The sequence below is a fragment of the Cherax quadricarinatus genome, chromosome 8 (genome assembly GCF_038502225.1).
Source record: "Cherax quadricarinatus isolate ZL_2023a chromosome 8, ASM3850222v1, whole genome shotgun sequence".
Taxonomy (NCBI): domain Eukaryota; kingdom Metazoa; phylum Arthropoda; class Malacostraca; order Decapoda; family Parastacidae; genus Cherax; species Cherax quadricarinatus.
This window is the reverse complement of record NC_091299.1, coordinates 9,057,667-9,074,467: the sequence shown is the minus strand read 5'-3', so window position 1 is coordinate 9,074,467 and position 16,801 is coordinate 9,057,667. Positions and strand designations below refer to the sequence as shown.

General features: G+C 46.2%; 1 protein-coding gene across 6 annotated transcripts in view; it reads right to left on the bottom strand.

The window, feature by feature from the left end:
* Positions 1-16,801, bottom strand: part of CdGAPr (GTPase-activating protein CdGAPr) — a 1,516,021-nt gene that overhangs the window by 609,183 nt on the left and 890,037 nt on the right. The window lies entirely within an intron of this gene.

The following is a 16,801-nucleotide window of genomic DNA, read 5'->3' as shown; positions in this document are numbered from 1 at the left end:
GATCATGGGTGACTTTAACCACAAGGAGATAGATTGGGAGAACTTGGACCCACATGGGGGCCAAGATACTTGGAGGGCTAAGATGATGGAGGTGGTACTGGAGAACTTCATGTACCAACACGTAAGGGACACTACAAGAGAGAGAGGAGAGGATGAACCAGCAAGGCTGGACTTAGTATTCACCTTCAGTAGTGCAGATATCGAGGACATCACATATGAAAGACCCCTTGGGGCCAGTGACCATGTGGTTGTAAGCTTCGAATACACAGTAGAGCTACAAGTGGAGGGAGAAGCAGGAAGGCCAGGACGAATGAAGCCAAACTACAAGAAAGGGGACTACACAGGAATGAGGAACTACCTGAACGGGGTTCAGTGGGACAGAGAACTGGCAGGGAAACCAGTTAATGAGATGATGGAATATGTAGCAATAAAATGCAAGGAGGCTGAGGAGAGGTTTGTACCCAAGGGTAACAGGAGTAATGAAAAAGCCAGGATGAGCCCATGGTTTACCCAAAGGTGCAGGGAGGCAAAAACCAAGTGTGCTAGGGAATGGAAGAAATATAGAAGGCAAAGGACCCAGGAGAATAAGGAGAACAGTCGTAGAGCCAGAAATGAATATGCACAGATAAGAAGGGAGGCCCAAAGACAATATGAAAATGACATAGCAGCGAAAGCCAAATCTGACCCGAAACTGTTGTACAGCCACATCAGGAGGAAAACAACAGTCAAGGACCAGGTAATCAGGCTAAGGAAGGAAGGAGGAGAGACAACAGGAAATGACCGGGAAGTATGTGAAGAACTCAACAAGAGATTCAAAGAAGTGTTCACAGAGGAGACAGAAGGGACTCCAGAAAGACGGAGAGGTGGGGCACACCACCAAGTGCTGGACACAGTGCACACAACCGAGGAAGAAGTGAAGAGGCTTCTGAGTGAGCTAGATACCTCAAAGGCAATGGGGCCAGATAACATCTCCCCATGGGTATTGAGAGAGGGAGCAGAGGCGCTATGTGTACCCCTAACAACAATATTCAATACATCTATCGAAACAGGGAGATTGCCTGAGGCATGGAAGACAGCAAATGTAGTCCCAATCTTTAAAAAAGGAGACAGACATGAAGCATTAAACTACAGACCAGTGTCACTGACATGTATAGTATGCAAAATCATGGAGAAGATTATCAGGAGAAGAGTGGTGGAACACCTAGAAAGGAATGATCTCATCAACAGCAGCCAGCATGGTTTCAGGGACGGGAAATCCTGTGTCACAAACCTACTGGAGTTCTATGACATGGTGACAGCAGTAAGACAAGAGAGAGAGGGGTGGGTGGATTGCATTTTCTTGGACTGCAAGAAGGCGTTTGACACAGTTCCACACAAGAGATTGGTGCAAAAACTGGAGGACCAAGCAGGGATAACAGGGAAGGCACTACAATGGATCAGGGAATACTTGTCAGGAAGACAGCAGCGAGTCATGGTACGTGGCGAGGTGTCAGAGTGGGCACCTGTGACCAGCGGGGTCCCGCAGGGGTCAGTCCTAGGACCAGTGCTGTTTCTGGTATTTGTGAACGACATGACGGAAGGAATAGACTCTGAGGTGTCCCTGTTTGCAGATGACGTGAAGTTGATGAGAAGAATACACTCGATCGAAGACCAGGCAGAACTACAAAGGGATCTGGACAGGCTGCAGAACTGGTCCAGCAATTGGCTCCTGGAGTTCAATCCCACCAAGTGCAAAGTCATGAAGATTGGGGAAGGGCAAAGAAGGCCGCAAACGGAGTACAGTCTAGGGGGTCAGAGACTACAAACCTCACTCAAGGAAAAAGATCTTGGGGTGAGTATAACACCAGGCACATCTCCTGAAGCGCACATCAACCAAATAACTGCTGCAGCATATGGGCGCCTAGCAAACCTCAGAACAGCATTCCGACATCTTAATAAGGAATCGTTCAGGACCCTGTACACCGTATACGTTAGGCCCATATTGGAGTATGCGGCACCAGTTTGGAACCCACACCTAGCCAAGCACGTAAAGAAACTAGAGAAAGTGCAAAGGTTTGCAACAAGACTAGTCCCAGAGCTAAGAGGTATGTCCTACGAGGAGAGGTTAAGGGAAATCAACCTGACGACACTGGAGGACAGGAGAGATAGGGGGGACATGATAACGACATACAAAATACTGAGAGGAATTGACAAGGTGGACAAAAACAGGATGTTCCAGAGATTGGACACAGTAACAAGGGGACACAGTTGGAAGCTAAAGACACAGATGAATCACAGGGATGTTAGGAAGTATTTCTTCAGCCACAGAGTAGTCAGTAAGTGGAATAGTTTGGGAAGCGATGTAGTGGAGGCAGGATCCATACATAGCTTTAAGCAGAGGTACGATAAAGCTCACGGCTCAGGGAGAGTGACCTAGTAGCGATCAGTGAAGAGGCGGGGCCAGGAGCTCGGACTCGACCCCCGCAACCTCAACTAGGTGAGTACAACTAGGTGAGTACACACACACACACACACACACACACACACACACACACACACACACACACACACACACAAACATACACACACACACACACACACACACACACACACACACACACACACACACACACACACATACACACACACACACACACACACACACATACCACACACCACACACACACACACACACACACACACACATACACACACACACACACACACACACACACACACACACACACACACACACACACAGTTGGTTAACTTCTGGTGTAATAAAGTGGAAGGATTTAAGAGTGTGGAAGTCTGCATGAGGTACATAGCCTGCCTCAATGTCCTGCCTCAATGTCCTGCCTCAGTATCCTGCCTCAGTATCCTGCCTCAGTATCCTGCCTCAGTATCCTGCCTCAGTATCCTGCCTCAGTATCCTGCCTCAGTATCCTGCCTCAGTATCTGCCTCAGTATCCTGCCTCAGTATCCTGCCTCAGTATCCTGCCTCAGTATCCTGCCTCAGTATCCTGCCTCAGTATCCTGCCTCAGTATCCTGCCTCAGTATCCTGCCTCAGTATCCTGCCTCAGTATCCTGCCTCAGTATCCTGCCTCAGTATCCTGCCTCAGTATCCTGCCTCAGTATCCTGCCTCAGTATCCTGCCTCAGTATCCTGCCTCAGTATCCTGCCTCAGTATCCTGCCTCAGTATCCTGCCTCAGTATCCTGCCTCAGTATCCTGCCTCAGTATCCTGCCTCAGTATCCTGCCTCAGTATCCTGCCTCAGTATCCTGCCTCAGTATCCTGCCTCAGTATCCTGCCTCAGTATCCTGCCTCAGTATCCTGCCTCAGTATCCTGCCTCAGTATCCTGCCTCAGTATCCTGCCTCAGTATCCTGCCTCAGTATCCTGCAAAGTATCCTGCCTCAGTATCCTGCCTCAGTATCCTGCCTCAGTATCCTGCCTCAGTATCCTGCCTCAGTATCTTGCCTCAGTATCCTGCCTCAGTATCCTGCCTCAGTATCCTGCCTCAGTATCCTGCCTCAGTATCCTGCCTCAGTATCCTGCCTCAGTATCCTGCCTCAGTATCCTGCCTCAGTATCCTGCCTCAGTATCCTGCCTCAGTATCCTGCCTCAGTATCCTGCCTCAGTATCCTGCCTCAGTATCCTGCCTCAGTATCCTGCCTCAGTATCCTGCCTCAGTATCCTGCCTCAGTATCCTGCCTCAGTATCCTGCCTCAGTATCCTGCCTCAGTATCCTGCCTCAGTATCCTGCCTCAGTATCCTGCCTCAGTATCCTGCCTCAGTATCCTGCCTCAGTATCCTGCCTCAGTATCCTGCCTCAGTATCCTGCCTCAGTATCCTGCCTCAGTATCCTGCCTCAGTATCCTGCCTCAGTATCCTGCCTCAGTATCCTGCCTCAGTATCCTGCCTCAGTATCCTGCCTCAGTATCCTGCCTCAGTATCCTGCCTCAGTATCCTGCCTCAGTATCCTGCCTCAGTATCCTGCCTCAGTATCCTGCCTCAGTATCCTGCCTCAGTATCCTGCCTCAGTATCCTGCCTCAGTATCCTGCCTCAGTATCCTGCCTCAGTATCCTGCCTCAGTATCCTGCCTCAGTATCCTGCCTCAGTATCCTGCCTCAGTATCCTGCCTCAGTATCCTGCCCTGCAGTATCCTGCCTCAGTATCCTGCCTCAGTATCCTGCCTCAGTATCCTGCCTCAGTATCCTGCCTCAGTATCCTGCCTCAGTATCCTGCCTCAGTATCCTGCCTCAGTATCCTGCCTCAGTATCCTGCCTCAGTATCCTGCCTCAGTATCCTGCCTCAGTATCCTGCCTCAGTATCCTGCCTCAGTATCCTGCCTCAGTATCCTGCCTCAGTATCCTGCCTCAGTATCCTGCCTCAGTATCCTGCCTCAGTATCCTGCCTCAGTATCCTGCCTCAGTATCCTGCCTCAGTATCCTGCCTCAGTATCCTGCCTCAGTATCCTGCCTCAGTATCCTGCCTCAGTATCCTGCCTCAGTATCCTGCCTCAGTATCCTGCCTCAGTATCCTGCCTCAGTATCCTGCCTCAGTATCCTGCCTCAGTATCCTGCCTCAGTATCCTGCCTCAGTATCCTGCCTCAGTATCCTGCCTCAGTATCCTGCCTCAGTATCCTGCCTCAGTATCCTGCCTCAGTATCCTGCCTCAGTATCCTGCCTCAGTATCCTGCCTCAGTATCCTGCCTCAGTATCCTGCCTCAGTATCCTGCCTCAGTATCCTGCCTCAGTATCCTGCCTCAGTATCCTGCCTCAGTATCCTGCCTCAGTATCCTGCCTCAGTATCCTGCCTCAGTATCCTGCCTCAGTATCCTGCCTCAGTATCCTGCCTCAGTATCCTGCCTCAATATCCTGCAAAGTATCCTGCCTCAGTATCCTGCCTCAGTATCCTGCCTCAGTATCCTGCCTCAGTATCCTGCCTCAGTATCCTGCCTCAGTATCCTGCCTCAGTATCCTGCCTCAATATCATGCAATAATAATAATAATAATATTAATAATAATAACAGCAACAACAACAACAACAACAATAATAATAATAATAATAATAATAATAATAATAATAATAATAATAATAATAATAATGACTGACATCGGGCTGCCCTACAAGGGTAGAAAAACGGGTCACAGGTACCGTGAAGTGTTGCCAGTACACTGTGACCAGCTGTGATACTTCCCTGGTAGCCAAGCCCACTGACCAGCTGTGATACTTCCCTGGTAGCCAAGCCCACTGACCAGCTGTGATACTTCCCTGGTAGCCAAGCCCACTGACCAGCTGTGATACTTCCCTGGTAGCCAAGCCCACTGACCAGCTGTGATACTTCCCTGGTAGCCAAGCCCACTGACCAGCTGTGATACTTCCCTGGTAGCCAAGCCCACTCACCAGCTGTGATACTTCCCTGGTAGCCAAGCCCACTGACCAGCTGTGATACTTCCCTGGTAGCCAAGCCCACTGACCAGCTGTGATACTTCCCTGGTAGCCAAGCCCACTGACCAGCTGTGATACTTCCCTGGTAGCCAAGCCCACTGACCAGCTGTGATACTTCCCTGGTAGCCAAGCCCACTGACCAGCTGTGATACTTCCCTGGTAGCCAAGCCCACTGACCAGCTGTGATACTTCCCTGGTAGCCAAGCCCACTCACCAGCTGTGATACTTCCCTGGTAGCCAAGCCCACTGACCAGCTGTGATACTTCCCTGGTAGCCAAGCCCACTGACCAGCTGTGATACTTCCCTGGTAGCCAAGCCCACTGACCAGCTGTGATACTTCCCTGGTAGCCAAGCCCACTGACCAGCTGTGATACTTCCCTGGTAGCCAAGCCCACTCACCAGCTGTGATACTTCCCTGGTAGCCAAGCCCACTGACCAGCTGTGATACTTCCCTGATAGCCAAGCCCACTGACCAGCTGTGATACTTCACTGGTAGCCAAGCCCACTCACCAGCTGTGATACTTCCCTGGTAGCCAAGCCCACTCACCAGCTGTGATACTTCCCTGGTAGCCAAGCCCACTCACCAGCTGTGATACTTCCCTGGTAGCCAAGCCCACTCACCAGCTGTGATACTTCCCTGGTAGCCAAGCCCACTCACCAGCTGTGATACTTCCCTGGTAGCCAAGCCCACTCACCAGCTGTGATACTTCCCTGGTAGCCAAGCCCACTCACCAGCTGTGATACTTCCCTGGTAGCCAAGCCCACTCACCAGCTGTGATACTTCCCTGGTAGCCAAGCCCACTGACCAGCTGTGATACTTCCCTGGTAGCCAAGCCCACTCACCAGCTGTGATACTTCCCTGGTAGCCAAGCCCACTCACCAGCTGTGATACTTCCCTGGTAGCCAAGCCCACTCACCAGCTGTGATACTTCCCTGGTAGCCAAGCCCACTCACCAGCTGTGATACTTCCCTGGTAGCCAAGCCCACTGACCAGCTGTGATACTTCCCTGGTAGCCAAGCCCACTGACCAGCTGTGATACTTCCCTGGTAGCCAAGCCCACTGACCAGCTGTGATACTTCCCTGGCAGCCAAGCCCACTGACCAGCTGTGATACTTCACTGGTAGCCAAGCCCACTCACCAGCTGTGATACTTCCCTGGTAGCCAAGCCCACTGACCAGCTGTGATACTTCCCTGGTAGCCAAGCCCACTGACCAGCTGTGATACTTCTCTGGTAGCCAAGCCCACTGACCAGCTGTTATACTTCCCTGGTAGCCAAGCCTACTGACCAGCTGCGATACTTCCCTGGTAGCCAAGCCCACTGACCAGCTGTGATACTTTCCTGGTAGCCAAGCCCACTGACCAGCTGTGATACTTCCCTGGCAGCCAAGCCCACTGACCAGCTGTGATACTTCCCTGGTAGCCAAGCACACTCACCAGCTGTGATACTTTCCTGGTAGCCAAGCCCACTCACCAGCTGTGATACTTTCCTGGTAGCCAAGCCCACTGACCAGTTGTGATACTTACCAGGTAGCCAAGTCCACTGACCAGCTGTGATACTTTCCTGGTAGCCAAGCCCACTGACCAGCTGCGATACTTCCCAGGTAGCCAAGCCCACTGACCAGCTGTGATACTTCCCTGTTAGCCAAGCCCACTGACCTGATCAACTAGGCTCAGGCTGGATCAAGGAGTTTACAAGCTGTTTCTGACTTGTTCCAGACCAGTCGTGATCAGTTGGCAGTGGTACACTGTTGGTCAACTTGTGGTGAACACCTCGAGTGTGTCTGACCTGAATGTTACCAAGGTGGGAATATAAGAAATCTTCTTTGTTGCGGCATTATGTCATATAAGTATTCACTGGAAGATGAAGTGTCTAAGGACCACATTGTGGGGTTTTTAAGAATAATCTCGAGATAGTGTAATAGACATCGAGTCGAGAAATTACTTAATACTTCACGTGTAAGAGTTGGTCCAGTCACTAATTCACGAAGTGTGGTATGCGGATCGAACTCCGTCACTGGGGAACAATGAACACGGAGCATATCTTCATATTGTGACCAACTAATGAAGTTATGGTCACATAACTTTAATAGTTGTGACCAACTGGTAATGTGACCTAGAGAGACCTGTAACAATCATGCCACCTCTCAGCCGAGCGGGAGTAGAGTTATAAAGGCTCTTTTTCCCACAATATGAGAGTGCCAAGTGCCAAGTCACACCTGCTTGCCAGGTGGCACCAACATTATAAGAGCCTGAGACCCAAGTTTCTTTACTGAGGTCTGAGAGCACTGTTGAGTTTATGAATGTCATAGCGACTATGTTCTGACTATGAGAGTGATTTATTAATACTCATCCTGGTCGGTCATCTGGCAAGAGTGCCTCGAGTTGGGCCGCCTAGTGGAGGCTGGGCACACCGTGTTTTGGATGCCCTGAAGGCAGTCTTGTGCGAGGATCCAGAAAAGAAACACCATACCCGGCCCTGACTTCTCAACCATGGAACCATAATAGCTGCACCGCTCTGAGCTTATTACTGACAGAAGACAATGGCACATCTGTTTATTACGTTATCAAACAGCTGTTCTGAGTCTTTAAGTATATATAAAATACCTAAGAGTGGATTCTTGGACTTGAGCAGGTGTCCACACACTCTCCATCGTCTCACTCATCGCATCGAACTTATTCGTTTGTTTTATTTCTGTAGTCTTCGGGGTATCTTTTGTGTGTGTGTGTGTGTGTGTGTGTGTGTGTGTGTGTGTGTGTGTGTGTGTGTGTGTGTGTGTGTGTGTGTGTGTGTGTGTGTGTGTGTGTGTGTATAAACTCTTCAAGCATGGAAGCTTATCACTGAAGACAAACGTTAGTAAAGACCTGGGTGTCGGCAGCAGTTACATTACATTCGGATACAGGGGTAACATAAGAACATAACAAAGAAGGAACACTGCAACATGCCTACTGGCCTATGCGAGACAGGTCCGCTCTTATAATTAAGCAGGACATCAGTTGCTTAACGTTCTGTCCTGATGTCACCCAGCAACCCCAAGGCACCAACAACGCGGGTAGATAGTGAGACATCTGGGTCAGGTAGTCAAGTCTATTTCTTCTCGTTAATTAAACAGATGATAATCCATAATTTGTGCGAGGCAGGTAAGTGTTCAAAGTATGGAGGTGAATATTATAATAGTTCACAATACCGACAAGTTGATAATTAAGACACATACTCGCCACTTATGTATCTTTATTCCGAAACGTGTCGCCTACACGGTAGGCTATTTCAGTCGACTACAGGTGTCAGCATAGTTGCTGATCCCTGTGTTATATAGCATAGCATATTAATATCATCCATGTGCTTTAGATAGGAGATCCCTTGTAGGCCTGTGACTTTGTGTGATGTCACGGGATGTGCATGTGTAGGCTCGTACCTCTGCCTCCCCCTCAGTCGGCGTAGACATCCAGGCTAGGACAGGCAGAGGCTGGGCTCAATTTCCCATCATCACAGTCTGACAATATATCGTTACCATCCAACAAGTGTGTCTACCTTCAACCCTCGATATCTCCATTTAAGAACCCCTACGATAAATGGTGGCAACGGAGGGCCTGTAATTCTGACGATTACAGCGATTTCTAGAGATAATTTTCGACCAGCAAGACGGCCATTTCGTGTCACCAGTAGGCCGACCTAGCCAGCCTGCTACCTCAAGTCAGCTACTCGCCCAAGCTCCTACCAGCTTCTACACCATCCACTGGTCAGTCTCTTTGTATTAGTGTTTATCTGCTTATTTGCATCACTCCCGAGGGGTTGACCCGAGTTTGCAAAATAAGCCAGTTTCCAGTCTGTGGTGGGGGAGTCCAGTCCAGCCTAGTCTACTTCATCCAGTTTTTTTGCCTGCCAAGCCAGCTTCCACCTCTGCTGTGCTCATCGTGAGAAGTTGTCAAGCTATTCTGTGTGAAGGGTTAAGATAAGCCAGCTAGCAACTAACCCAGGTGTCTTACCCCAGTACTCAAGCAAGCCACGTGAGTAGTCTTCATCGCTTGTGATTCAAGCTCCAAGTCATTCTGAGTGCTCTTTTTCAACCCTGTGGTGTTGTGGTAATTCGTGGGTTTGTTTTTAAGCCAGTCAGCTTAGAATTATCTTCGCGGCAGTGTGGCTGTCCTCAGTGAGGCTTATGCCGTTCAACCCATATGCCCAGCCACCCACGACCACGTGTGTCGCACCATTGCCGGTCTCAGCCCTGTTAACCCACAAACCCAACTACACTCACCACGCGGCCTCAGACGCCTCACTCAGCCATTACCCACTCACCTAACTTCTTCAGTGTTTTGGTGAACTACTAAGGGAGCACCATATTTTAAGGACCACATAGGGGGTCAAGAGCTAGAGTGTGTTTTGTGCCACCGTTAAAAGCCTCCTGTGTGTGTCTCTCGTCGATGTAAGCGCAATTCTACGATCACGTGTGCAGAGGACAGCAGCAAGACCACATAAACAATCCTCCAACCTTCCTCCATCAACCTCATTCTTCACCAAGTCGTTACAGCGATAATATTTTTTTTCATAGAGACATTTGCGAGTGTTGAGACATTTCTTTTGTGTTCCAGTGATTTTTCTCTTAGTGACATTCAGTGACTCTTGATCAGACTCAGTGTTTATTATATACTGATTGCAATATTCTTTTTTTCTCTTCTTAATTCAGTGTTAATTTTTGTGCTATTATTTCATGTCTGTTGTGTTGTGTTTCTTTTTTTTTATATACTTGAATTAAGTACCTTAGTGTTTTTCCTTTGTTGTGTGTGCAACATATGAGCAATATAGAACTTGTGTTTACACTTCAGAATCACCTTGTGTTCTCAGTATTCCAGTGAAGTATTTCAGTAAATTTTTCACCTCATATTCTGCATCACAACTCAGTGTTGTCTGTTATTTTTTTTCTTCCCAGCTTTTGTGTATTTTTGTTTTGTTCCCTGTGTGTTGAACATTCTTGTGTTCATATTCTTTCATTTAGCCAGTGTCTAATTTGTCTTATTTCCACAGACAATAGTGCCATTATTTGTACAAGCAAGAAATCATTTTTACAAAATTTTTCACACATCAAGTTTCATTGCAAGAAAATTCTAGTATTGTGTTTATGTTGATGTGTTGTGTTCTGCATCACTGTAAGTGTTCAAACTTTTTTTGTTATATGTTTTAGCACCTATTATTTTTAATGTTTCATTGAACAAATTCACTCTTAGTGCAATTTTTAAGTTCTTCTTTTAGAGTAAATTGTTCTTTTGCTTGTTAAGTGTTGCTTGAGTGCAGTTAAGAGTTAAAGTGTTCATTCCTTGATATATTTCTTTTCTTGTGTGTGTAATAATTTTTATTATTGCACATTGACTCATTTTGCAATAATTCTTGTGCAAATATTGTGTTGCCACTAAAGTTTTTCTTGCAGAGATTCTAAGCAGTGTTTTTTTTGATTAGCAATTATTTGTAATATTGCTACAGTTTATTTCAGTGCAGTTTCATATGCTCTGTTCTGTGCATAATATTTTATTCTGTCTGTGTCATTTTATTTTATTTCAGTGAATTGTGTGTCTGTTTTATTTTTTGCACAAGTTTTATTGAGTCCATTTTAATATTTTTTCTTTTTGATTGATTTATCATTTTGTTGTGTATTTCCCTGTTGCATTGAAAGTAAAGACAACTCACTGTGCCATTCATTCAATTTAAAGTAAAAGTTGAACAAATCAGTTTTGAGTAAAGTACAAGTTCTCTTGATTTTCAAAGTGTTGTTTGTTAAGTTGCATATTTTTCTTGTGTGAGTTCTTTACTTACTGTGTGACCTGTCAATTTTTAATTACTTATGCAGAGTCGTTAAGTATTTTCTTCCCGTTTAAGCCTATTGTGTTATTCTTTCTATTTTTTTTTGACTTATGCCCTTCAGTAATTTCACTGAGAAGATGTCCCAGTTACTTTTGAACGTTCACTTAGTGTATCATGCCAGTCAAAGTCAATATGAATCAGTCCACAGTACCAACATTTCCTTACTGACTGAAAGACAATACCTAGTCCCTGAGCAATGTGTTTGTTCTCATAGCTTGTATCTGAGATTTGTTAAAGTGCTGTGAAATGTGAAGTTCAGATTAAGTTCCTATAGATTCGTTCATTACTTATTAACGTAGCCGAGCGGTCAGGCACTAGTAACTCTGTCACTCCCATCTGTGTTCCACCTACACCTTCAGACTTGCAAGATAGTGTTCCGTTGCCTCAAGTGTCCGAGGACACTCAGACTGCCTTGAGTGCACAGCCTATCCCTGCAATGACTGCTAGTTCGAGTAGTAGTTTCTCCACAGGGGACGCCTTGTCAGAAAACAACTGCTTGAAACTAGTAATGCTATCTCTTGTTGATGTGACATGCTGTCTGCAGAAAGACGTCTCTGTTACAGCTAGTGTTCTCACTAGAGTGTCTGTTGTTGTTCCTAATGTTCCAGATGGTGATCCCATCCTAGTTGACAGTAATCAGTGCATTGTAAGAAGTTATTTCTCGAGTAACTTTCACGTGTTGCTAACGTTTGTAAGTGTAGTTTCTTTATAGCTGATACCTCGTGTCACTGTGTGCGACTCAGATTGAATATCAGCATTGTTGACCGTGTTCATTTATTTTCTCCTGTGCTTGCAGTTTGAGATAGTAGATTCGTTCTCCCTTGCTCATACTGCGTGTTAAAGCGTTAATTTTTTCAACCGGGGGGAGTCATCCACTCCACCGAGTTTGTTCATTCCTCCAGTAAGAAAGAACCGATCCCTTGTGTTCTGGTGTGATTCGATTCCTGCTCCAGGAAGATCTTATTCTTACTGTGAAGCCACCAGCACCCATTAGTGACTTTGTAATGAGCCAAGAATTACTGTATCGAATAGTCGAGTTGAGTACTCTTAGCAGAAGAATTAGTAATTCCACAGTCACTAGTGATTGTAGCTGTATCTTTTGTAGATACTTGTTCAGATTGTCCATGTAGCTGTATCTTTTGTAGATACTCGTTCAGACTGTCCTCAGTCAAGGCATGTGTTAGCCATTGCAGAGGAATTCGATCCTCCCAGAGATGATAACCATTCTGCATACGTAAACTTTACCCTCGCAGAATTGGGTTTAAGTGTAAACAGCCTGTATAACTAGATGTCCGAGATGAATGAAATTGTCAATTGTTTGTTATTAACTGATTAGTTTTTCAGAAATATTTTTTTTTTGTGTTCACGTTCCCTCCGTATTCTGAGAATTTGACAGTGATAGTCTGAGTGTGCACCAGATGCTTTTGCTGTTAATTTCACCTTGTATATATATATTTATTCTTCCTCAGAATCCGTAGAGTGCATGAATATAGATCGATCGATCAATTCCATCCATATTGTACAATGATTTGCTCTTATAGTTGGTAATGCATTACGTTAAAACTCATTACGTTAACACCCATTACGTAAAACTCATGTTGTAACATCCATTATGATACCATCCATTAGTTCTAAGTTATATATGAATTTGTTATTGTATAGAATCAGCCCAGAACCGCCTGCCTGTTCAGCCTATAGATAGTAGTGTATGTCGAGACGACATACGTAACATGACCGAGCTGTCAGCGTAGTTGCTGATCCCTGTGTTATATAGCATAGCATATTAGTATCATCCATGTGCTTTAGATAGGAGATCCCTTGTAGGCCTGTGACTTTGTGTGACGTCACGGGATGCGCATGTGTAGGCTCGTACCTCTGCCTCCCCCTCAGTCGGCGTAGACATCCAGGCTAGGACAGGCAGAGGCTGGGCTCAATTTCCCATCATCACAGTCTGACAATATATCGTTACCATCCAACAAGTGTGTCTACCTTCAACCCTCGATATCTCCATTTAAGAACCCCTACGATACAGGTGAAACATTTCAGAATAAAGATGCCTAACTGTTGCACATGTGTCTTACTTATCAAAGTATATATATGTTAATGTTAGGGTAGTGAGAGGTCGGTAAATTCTGGGAAACATGAAACTGGCCGCCCTTGGGTCCCTGGTTTAGTCAATGAGTCTGAAGCCCAGTTCTTTGAGGAAACGTGTGGCGTTCTTCCTCATGATCCCAGGGTCTCCGATCCCACTGGTACAAATTGATACTGATGGCTTATGTCTTTGTACTTGTTCATCTTGTACTCCTCCCTGTGATGTGCAGCACCTCCTTGTTGCCGAACACTGATGGGTGTAGGTGTCAGGCGGCGTCGACAAGCAGGTATAGTCCCATGCTAAGAGCTTGCCATTCTTCCAAGGATAGATGGTGATCCCGTCGGGGCGGTTTGCTGGGTTGTGGGTATTGTTGGCTGCTAGTGATCGGGGCTCCCTCTGCTGGGCATCCAGCAAGGGTTCTCTTCATGATGTTGACTTCATTGTGTCTTCCGTGCCAACCCTTGGTTCTGGAGCAGTTTAGGCCATGTACACCATATTGATCGCTTGTGCATCTCCGCAAATACACTTATATTCCGTGTGAATTGGTACAGCGAGGCAAAGAGCCACTGCAATACGGAGGGTCTATGGGCTGAGGTGTGTTCCCACTGCTGAAATGGGAACTCCTTGGAGGAAGTCTCCAGAGTGATGTGTGCTCACAGCTTCGAGATGGGCAGTCTCCCTGTTGTATGTTGCAACCCTGAGCATGCACCTTTTCAGCGACCGGGCCATCCTAGCTCGATTACTTGTAGGCAAGTGCTGTACTAGGTGTTGATACTGGAGCAACGACAGTCTCCCATTCAGTAATGACACTGGTGTAGCTAGGATCCTGTATTCCTGCTGAGTCACCAAAGTTGTCCAGAAGCATTTCAAAGCTCTTCCGTTGTCCACTGCATGTAGCAGGATTTGATGAAATAACTTTGAAAACAAACCTGGTGCTCCGGGGGATGGGATAACATCGTCTAGCTTCGATTAGGCGCCCAGACTTATTTGGAGACTGGCGTTGTGGATAAAGTACTGTGTACTCTGATGAAGAGTTTGCAGGTTCGAGTCTAGCTGTGAACGTAGACATAATGTGTGTGTGTGTGTATATATATATATATATATATATATATATATATATATATATATATATATATATATATATATATATATATATATACACACACACATAAATCAGTGGCGCGCAGAGGTCTGGTGATGCCCGGGGCCAACTCCTTGATTGCATGCCCCAAAGACTCAAGTATAAGGCCTAGTACTGAGAAATATTATGGTAAAGGGGGATATTTTGAATATGTAAACACAGGTGAAACATGAAATAAACACTATTCGATTTAAATATAAATCAACCAAATTTATTAAGTTGTTTTCCCCAAATAATTCCTGCTGTCAGAAAACACTTGACCTACTTCACTTTTTACATCAGCTGTGAGAAATTCTTTTTCAATGTTTATTAAAGCCAGGTTGGACAGTAGCTCCTGTGACATTCAAGACCTCAGATATGTTTTTATTAATTTCAGTTTTGAAATGACCTTTCACAACTTGCGACTGAAAATGTGACTGTCAGCAGTAATGTGTCTGAGACACAGCGTGAGAAAGACATCCCTCATATACTGCAGTAAATACTCCACAGTATATTTACCATCACGGGGAATTCTATTCCCTCCAGCTCGAACAAGCATCACAAAATCAATAATTTCGTCATATAACTGAATGGCTGCCACATCATTATCATAAGAATTTGCAAAGTCTGAACAGTCCTTTTTAACACGTATCTCTCTTTCTTGTTCATCTTCAATTAGGGGCACTATTTTCTCTGGACACAAAAGGTACACCATGTTATAGAAATAAAGGGCTAACCACAGCCTTTGTAGCGTGGTCAGCCTCCAAAAATTGATTTGTCACTGCTGAAATTTCAAAATCACTGTCTTATTTCCCTCCCCAACTGGATGCCCCATTTCATTTGGATGCCTGGGGCCACCGTCCCCTTTGCCCCCTTCTGCACGCCACTGATATATATATATATATATATATATATATATATATATATATATATATATACTGTATACACATCCTTCGCCAGCCAACAGTGTCCACTATTGTATGTTCACGGCGCCACTGCGTATCAGTGTTTATTCTACACTTCCTCCCGTATCTGCCACTGCAGTAAGTTACAGCAGTGTGCTGAACATGGCTCTGGAGTGTTTTCAACGTATTTCTGATTCCACAATATGCAAATATCCGCACCTCCACTCGAGTCGAAGCTGTATGAGTGAGCGGCTCAGACAGCCTCGCAGCCTAAGTCAAACTATCTGACGAAATATCGAAATATGATACAAGTCGGAGTGTAGGCAGGTGTGTAGTGTGTCATGGTGCAGGTGTGTAGTGTGTCATGGTGCAGATGTGTAGTGTCATGGTGCAGGTGTGTAGTGTGTCATGGTGCAGATGTTTAGTGTGTCATGGTGCAGGTGTGTACTGTGTCATGGTGCAGATGTGTAGTGTGTCATGGTGCAGATGTGTAGTGTGTCATGGTGCAGGTGTGTAGTGTGTCATGGTGCAGATGTGTAGTGTGTCATGGTGCAGGTGTGTACTGTGTCATGGTGCAGATGTTTAGTGTGTCATGGTGCAGGTGTGTACTGTGTCATGGTGCAGGTGTGTAGTGTGTCATGGTGCAGGTGTGTACTGTGTCATGGTGCAGATGTTTAGTGTGTCATGGTGCAGGTGTGTAGTGTGTCATGGTGCAGGTGTGTAGTGTGTCATGGTGCAGGTGTGTAGTGTGTCATGGTGCAGATGTGTAGTGTGTCATGGTGCAGGTGTGTACTGTGTCATGGTGCAGATGTTTAGTGTGTCATGGTGCAGGTGTGTACTGTGTCATGGTGCAGGTGTGTACTGTGTCATGGTGCAGATGTTTAGTGTGTCATGGTGCAGGTGTGTAGTGTGTCATGGTGCAGGTGTGTAGTGTGTCATGGTGCAGGTGTGTACTGTGTCATGGTGCAGATGTTTAGTGTGTCATGGTGCAGGTGTGTAGTGTGTCATGGTGCAGGTGTGTAGTGTGTCATGGTGCAGGTGTGTACTGTGTCATGGTGCAGATGTTTAGTGTGTCATGGTGCAGGTGTGTAGTGTGTCATGGTGCAGGTGTGTAGTGTGTCATGGTGCAGGTGTGTAGTGTGTCATGGTGCAGATGTGTAGTGTGTCATGGTGCAGATGTGTAGTGTCATGGTGCAGGTGTGTAGTGTGTCATGGTGCAGGTGTGTAGTGTGTCATGGTGCAGGTGTGTAGTGTGTCATGGTGCAGGTGTGTAGTGTGTCATGGTGCAGGTGTGTACTGTGTCATGGTGCAGATGTTTAGTGTGTCATGGTGCAGGTGTGTAGTGTGTCATGCTGCAGATGTGTAGTGTGTCATGGTGCAGGTGTGTACTGTGTCA